Source organism: Falco cherrug, chromosome 14 (assembly GCF_023634085.1).
Source record: "Falco cherrug isolate bFalChe1 chromosome 14, bFalChe1.pri, whole genome shotgun sequence".
Lineage (NCBI taxonomy): Eukaryota > Metazoa > Chordata > Aves > Falconiformes > Falconidae > Falco > Falco cherrug.
In genome coordinates, this window is record NC_073710.1 from 23,305,511 (window position 1) to 23,313,490 (window position 7,980).

Here is a 7,980-nt window from a genome sequence, read left to right on the forward strand (position 1 = left end):
GGGTTAGGACTTTACCTTAAAATAATGGTTAAGTCTAAATGTTAAGTCTTAGGGTTACGTCTTAGGGTCAAGCCTTAAAGGTTCAGTCTATGGGTTAAGTCTCAAGTTTGAGTCTTAGAGTTAAGGCTTTGGGTTAAATCTATAGGGATTAGTCTTACAGTAAAGTATTAGGGTTAAGTCTTTAGGTAAAGTCTTAAGGTTAAGTCTTAGGGTTAAGTCTTAAGGTTGAGTCATAGGGTTAAGTCTTAGGGTTAAGACTTTATGTTAAGTCCTAAGGTTAAGTTTTAAGGTTCAGTCTTAAGACTTATGGTTATATCTTAGGGTTAAGTCTTTGGGTTATGTATTACGGTGTAGGACAAGGCCTCAAGGACAAGAGTCCAAGTACTGATAGCCTGATGAATAGAGACTCGTTAGAACTTGTAGGGCACAAGCCCTGGGAACAAAGGAACAAGCTAACTGCAGACCCCTGAGCCGTCACAGTTGAGGAGGCAACCAGACGGACAGAGAAACAAGTAGCCAGATAAGGGAACGGATGGCGCCGATATGTAACTTTGTTAATCAAGAAAGCCGGGTAGAAAGAAACTCCCTAACTTTGGAATAGAAACTGTTGCTATGTCAAGGTAAACTAATAAGTTCCTATTGTTCTAACGGTGTGCCTTAAATATCAACCAATCAGTGTTTTTTACGCTGAAGATTTAACCAATCAGTGTGTAATATGTAGAAGGTAGAAACGTATATAATTGTAAGAAAATCACTAATAAATGGACAACTTGCTTGCATCAAGCTGCGTCCCGTCTCTTCATTTGCCGCAAATTGCTGACCCTGACGTGATCTGGTGAACGATCTGATGTGGAGGGACTCTCGAATCGCCTAACTGAGCGACATGCAGCGAATCCCACAGAACTTTGAATGATCTGCTGAAAGGAAGCGGGAGCCGGCCGGCCATAAATCCCTCCGGAGTTGAGAGGTGAGCTGTGGGAAATCCGTAATGGGGAATCAGGTTTCATCCCCAGAAAGAGACCTATATGTGCTTATGAAAGGTCTCCTTAACAAACATAAGAAAAGTATTTCTGGGCATGACCTTAAAGCAATGCTTAAGTGGGTGCAAGTAAATATGCCTGCAGTGACTGCAACTACAATTTTCACGCGGGAACTTTGGGACGATACAGGGGTGAAATTGTGGGATTCTGCGACAAAAGGCAATACTGAGTCCCACCGTCTGCTCTCTTCGTGGAGAGTTGTTTTTGAGACTCTGAAAGCACAAAAAGAAAAGGCAGAGGAAGGAGAGGAGGAGGAGTTGCAAGCTCCTATAGCCCTGTCCTTATCAGCCTCTAAATCACAGTGCTCTAAACCCCTGGGTGTTAATGCAGTGGGGTATCCGCCAGAAGAAGACCCCTTTGACCTGGGACCGGTAGACCCTGAACAAAAACCTGATTTATACCCTCCTGATCTGCGTGACGTGTGGGCCTGTGATTTTAGCCTATTTTGCATTTTTATTTTATTAAATATTTAGCCTATTTAGCGTAATAAATACGATTAAATATTTAGCGTATTTTGCATTTGTGATGCAAAATAAAGAAACAAGCCTTAAAGGAGGGGGATTTAGAAATGGCTAAAACTATAGTTGCTCCGGTCTTGTATTCTCAGGGTCGGGCAGGGGGAGCACGATGGGAGGCTCGCTCTTTTTCGGTTGTTAAAGAACTGCACCGCACGGTTACGGAGCATGGTATTTCTTCTCCCTATTTTATAAGTCTGTTATCTTCTGTGTTTGATACTTATGTCATGACTCCTCATGATTTGAAATCTTCAGCACGATTGCTACTAACCCCGACTCAGTACACATTATGGGAGTCGCACTGGAGAGGGGGACTGCAAGCACTCCTGCTCACGTATGTTAATCATAATGATGCTGCATTAGCTGCACTAACAACAGAACATCTTACGGGCACCGGTGCACATACTGATCCTGTAGCGCAGGCTCAAAACTGCCCCCCGTGCGGCGCTCGAGGCAATTAGAGAAGAGGCGAAAAAGGCTTTTTTCCAGGTTCCTGACGTACAAAAGCCACAAAAAGCTTTTACTAACATCACTCAGGAGCCTCGAGAACCTTATATGCAGTTTATTGATAGACTAAAACAGGCTTTGGAACGTCAAGTAGATAATGCGGAAGCTTGGGATATATTGTTAAACAAAACTAGCTGTTGAAAATGCTAATGTTGATTGTAAAAGGCTACTGAAGTCTCTAACCAACCCAAACCCCACTCTGGTGGAAATGGTGGAAGCATGTAACCGAATCGGTACGGTTGACCATAAGTTTGAAGCTATGGCTGCTGCTTTTGCAGCGATGTGTGGTGTGGGGAATTGCTATGGTTGTGGTAAGCCTGGTCATTTAAAGAGAAATTGTCTTGCTCGGGCTGCAGGGAATAGACAACAACCTCCTGGTCCTGGAGTTTGTCCGAAATGTTGGAAAGGGCGCCATTATGCTAATCAATGTCGATCTAAGTATGACTTCCAGGGACAACCGATACAGGGAAACCGACCGCGGAGCGCGGGGCAGCGACGCGCGCAGACACAAGTGCCACAGCTGACATTTCAACAAGCTCGGAGAGAAGCACCGACACCTCAAGTCCCTGTCCAGCAACCTCAGGCAGCGCCGGATTGGACCTGGCAATCTCACACACAGTAACACTGCTCGATTCCTCGGTTCATTTATTATCAACAAATGTCAAAGGACCATTACCCCCCGATACACAAGCTCCGTTAATTGGTAGATCTTCCACAACATTGTCTGGTCTCTGTTTTACCAGGTGTTATTGACTCTGACAGTGTGGATGAAATCAAAACCATGGCATGGACTCCATTTCCACCTTGTACGATACCTCAGGGTAGTCGAATAGCGCAATTGATTCTGTTTCCAGCAAGGGTAAGCTCTCTTATCACTGATCATCCTCCGCAGAGGAGAGGAGGTTTTGGATCCACAGGGTTACCTCGTATTTTGTGGGTACAATCCATTTCTCCACAGCGACCTATGTATCAGTGTACCCTTATTTACAATGACCAACAAATAGCACTAAATGGGATCATTGACACTGGAGCTGATGTCACAGTAATTTCTCAAGCCAAATGGCCTCCGCAATGGCCACTGACTAATGTCTCTCAGACACTGGCTGGGATAGGGGGGACCGGTAACAGTCGTCAGAGTTTGGAACTAATTCGAATTCAAGGACCAGAGGGACATGTGGCTTCTGTTAAACCTTTTGTGCTGCCTGTACCTATGGTTTTGTGGGGATGTGATGTATTACCACAATGGGGAATGTCTATCCGTACACATTTTTAGATGGGGCCATTGAAGTGTGCGACACCCTAAAAATAACCTGGAAATCTGATGTTCCTATTTGGGTGGATCAGTGGCCCCTTCCTTTGGAAAAACTTCGCGCACTTCAAAACTTAGTCTCAGAACAACTGTCCCAAGGACACATTGTACCTTCTACCAGCCCATGGAATTCACCAGTTTTTGTTATTAAAAAACAAACTGGCAAGTGGCGCTTGCTCCATGATCTCAGAAAAATTAATGATGCTATGGAAGATATGGGAGCCCTCCAACCCGGGCTCCCGTCCCCGACTATGATCCCTCGACACTGGCATCTAACTGTCATAGATCTTAAAGATTGTTTTTTCAGTATCCCGTTACATCCAGATGATGCCCCGAAATTTGCCTTTTCAATTCCAAGCATCAACATGCAAGCTCCATTGCAGAGATATCAGTGGGTTGTACTGCCACAAGGTATGAAAAATAGCCCTACAATGTGTCAATGGTATGTGGCGAAAATACTCAGTCCTGTCCGAAATGCTATGCCTACTGTGTTATTGTATCATTATATGGATGACCTTTTAGTGGCAGCACAACATCACGAAGTCATGGAGAAAGCTGTAGCCCTTGTCACAGATGCTGTGAATTCGGCAGGTCTCTGTACAGCACCAGAAAAGGTCCAAAAGTTTCCCCCTTGGAAATATCTGGGCTGGCGAATAAGAGCACAAACTATTGTTCCTCAACCATTGCAGATCAATACCAATGTAAGAAACCTGCATGATGCACAAAAATTACTGGGAACAATAAATTGGGTTCAACCACTATTGGGAATTTCTAATACAGACTTGGGTGCTCTGTTTGAACTACTAAAAGGGGACACTAATCTTTGTTTTCCACGTAATCTTAACTCTGAAGCAGATACATCTTTACAAAAGGTTGCCTCAGCTATTGCTTCTTGACTGGCCCACCGATGGGCCCCTGAACTACCTTTTTACTTGATTATTTTAAACCCTGCTCGACAGCCTCATGCCCTGATATTTCAGTGGGACCTTCAGAACTCAGACGCCCTGTTGATTATTGAATGGATCTTTTTACCTAACCAGTCTACAAAAACTATTTTGACACAACATGAAATGTTTGCCTCTCTGATTGTTAAAGCTAGATCACGCCTGTTAACCTTGTCAGGGAAGGATTTTGTCTGTATTTGTCTACCAATAACAACGGTATACTTGCAATGGCTTTATCAGCAATCAGACACCTTTGTTAGGGCACTTGCTGACTATACAGGTCAAATAACTTCTCATCCACCTTCACACAAACTGTTTAACATTGACTTTCGTCTGATGTTAAAACCCAAAAGAAGCGAACAACCCTTACAGGCACTTACTGTGTTTACAGATGGATCAGGCAAATCACATAAATCTGTTCTCCTATGGTGGGATGATCAACGGAGACAATGGGACTCGGACATAGAGACAGTCTCCGGTTCACCTCAAATAGTAGAACGGAATGCAGTTGTTCGCGTTTTCTGAAAATGGAAGGTACCCCTCAACCTTGTTACTGATTCAGCTTATGTTGCAGGTATTGTTACACGAGCGGAAGCTTCTGTGCTGCGGAATGTTTCACATTCACAACTCTTTACCCTGTTACAGGAACTTGTTTTCCTTTTGGACGCTCGATCTGCGCCTTATTTTGTTATGCATATTAGATCGATCTCACACCTCACTACCTGGTTTTCTTGCAGAAGGCAATCGACGAGCTGATCTATTGACGTTACCAGTTCAAGTACTGCCAGACCGTATTGCACAAGCTAAACTAAGTCACTCTTTTTTTCCATCAAAATGCTGGAGCTCTTAAACGACAGTTTGACCTTCCTTCTCAACAAGCGTCAAATATTATTGCTGTCTGTCCTGATTGTCAAAAACATTCTTTCCCATCAATTGCTGCAGGAGTTAACCCTAGAGGATTACAAAGCCTACCATTATGGCAAACAGATGTCACACATTATTCTGAATTTGGTAACCTTAAATATATCCACTCTTCCATTGATACATTTTCAGGCGCCTTGTTTGCCTCGTGTCACACAGGAGAAAAGGCACGAGATGTTCATAGACATCTAATGCGTGCTTTTGCTACTTTGGGTATTCCCTCAAAGATAAAGACAGATAATGGTCCAGCTTATGTTTCAACAACTATAAAAACCTTTTTTGCCCTATGGGGTATAACTCATATTACTGGCATTCCTCATTCCCCCACCGGTCAATCTCTCATTGAACGGTCTCATCAGTCTCTAAAACGTCTATTACAACAACAAAAAGGGGGAATGGGAATGGCTATTCCGGAGGAACGGTTACAGAAAGCATTGTATGTTTTTAATTTTTTAAATTGTTCTTTAATAGATAACAACCCACCGATAGTTCAACATTTTACTGCAAATACCTCTTTCGAGGCACGGGTTAAAGCCCCAGTATTGGTTCGAGACCCAGAAACAGGTAAAATTATGGGACCATATCCTCTTGTTACATGGGGAAAAGGTTATGCTTGTGTCTCCACAGAAAAAGGACCCAGATGGATCCCAGCAAAGAATGTACGACCTTTCCGTGAACCTTTACCGCAGACAACTGATACCGACACCGACCCTACAGAATGAAATAAAAACTGCATGATGATTTCTGTTTTGCATTAATGTCAGGTAACCAAATTCAGGATATAGCATCTAGTTTTCGCTTTTTACAGCGCTTGGAACGGACATAATCGCCCTGGATTAAACCACTTAACAAAGGTAATACGTTTGGACCAGACCAGATCCCCAACGCACTGACGGCACCGCTAGCAGATATTATCTTCCATTACATCGACTTTCAACGACACTGTCATGAACCAGATTGGACAGTGTCTCGATTTCTATAGTTAAGTTGCTATGAACATGAACCATCTTGTCGACCGTGGATCAAGATTCATTGTGAACTCTGTGATCACGATCGCTGGCGAGCTGTAAGACTAAGGGACAGATGGGGTCATTGGATGTGTTCTGAGTGTAATAATCAAATATTAAGGTTTAATCATATACACTGGGCTGAATGTTTTATGGGAAAACCTCTTTTGGAATTGGAGGGAGTTATAGGGTTAGGTTCTGAGATTTTGCCAAACTTAGTTTTTGCAAATTTTTTATCATTGATTGAAAGCCTAGAAGTATGGGCTATTGCACAGTTGTTGTTTCAATATATTGTATTAGCAAGCAGAATTTATATTATTAACAAGAACATTATTGTAGGATTAGAGTGTGGACAATCAATTGCAGTGCCTTGGTCGTGGACAGTACGACCAGAAGAATGGCTGGTTGTAAAACGACAATGGAAAAAGAAAAAGAGAAACAAGCATTGACAGTAATATGGATAATGATGTTCATACCTGGACCTTGGCCTATTGAAGGTAGCTCTTATCCCCCTTTTCTACCAAAGGTAAATGTTTGGGTCACGTTGGCGAACTTGACTGGACAGGATACTCTGTGTCTTGCTATGGCCACTCCGGATCAGCCTTTTTCCACCTGTCTTGTGGGCTTACCATTAGACGAATGGCCTATACCTAGGGACCTTCAAAGTCTTTTTCCACCCAAAAACGTATCAAAAAATGTGACAGACAATTGGGATGTATGGATACCCCATCTCCCACTGGCTACTCTGGAACCGCAGGAAATTGAACTCCTTGGTTCAGTAAAAATGGATTTTTGCATAAAATTTAACTACACGGGAAAGAATCAATCTAGGGCATGGGATGTTTCCCCTATTCATCCTGTTTTTAGAAATGCAAGTATCTGGTGTAATTACACTGCTAATAACTTGTCTAAATCTAGCAATGCTCCGCTCTCACTACCTGTTGGAGTATTTTTTATTTGTGGTGATCGAGCATGGCCTGTCATTCCTTCTCACATAAAAGGAGGTCCGTGTAGCTTAGGGCGACTTTCCGTCCTGACTCCTAACACATCTATGATTTTACAACATCGCTACTCTCGAAGGACAAAGCACGGTGTTCATGCATTTGCCTCCGATTGTGATGATAACATGCTTTATTGCATCTCTTCTGTTGCCTGGAGCTGCTGCAGGAAAGGCTCTAGCAACATTAGATAAGCTTGGCTGTTGGCTTGCCAAACAAACTAATGCCACAAGCAGTGCCCTGTCTGGTCTTTTATTAGATGTTGATAGTGTTCGCCACGCGACATTACAAAATAGAGCTGCAATAGATTTTTTGCTTCTGGCACAAGGTCATGGTTGTGAAGAGTCTGAAGGGATGTGTTGCATGAACCTTTCAGATCATTCGGAATCAATTCATGCTAGCATCCAAAGATTGAAGGATGGAGTTTCTCATCTTCAACAAAGTGATACTTGGGATTGGTTAGATAAACTGTTTAGTGGTTGGGGCATTTCAGGATGGCTAAGAAGTTTAGTGAAGATGATTATATATGCTTTAGTTGCTTTTTTGTTTGTTTTATTACTTATACCTTGTCTTTTACAATGCTTACAAAAATTAATAACTCGTTCGATTTCAGGGGTTCTTTTTGTGCAACAGGAAGGGGGAGATGTAGGACAAGGCCTCAAGGACAAGAGTCCAAGTACTGATAGCCTGATTATTCGAATAGAGACTTGTTAGAACTTGTAGGGCACAAGCCCTGGGA

General features: G+C 42.8%; 1 long non-coding RNA gene across 1 annotated transcript; it reads left to right on the forward strand.

The window, feature by feature from the left end:
- The first annotated feature begins 858 nt into the window (after window positions 1-858).
- On the forward strand, window positions 859-3,818 carry LOC129737345 (uncharacterized). The gene is made up of 2 exons (XR_008735096.1): window positions 859-967; window positions 2,529-3,818. It is a non-coding gene; the product is annotated as an uncharacterized LOC129737345 (long non-coding RNA).
- The last annotated feature ends 4,162 nt before the right edge of the window (window positions 3,819-7,980 follow it).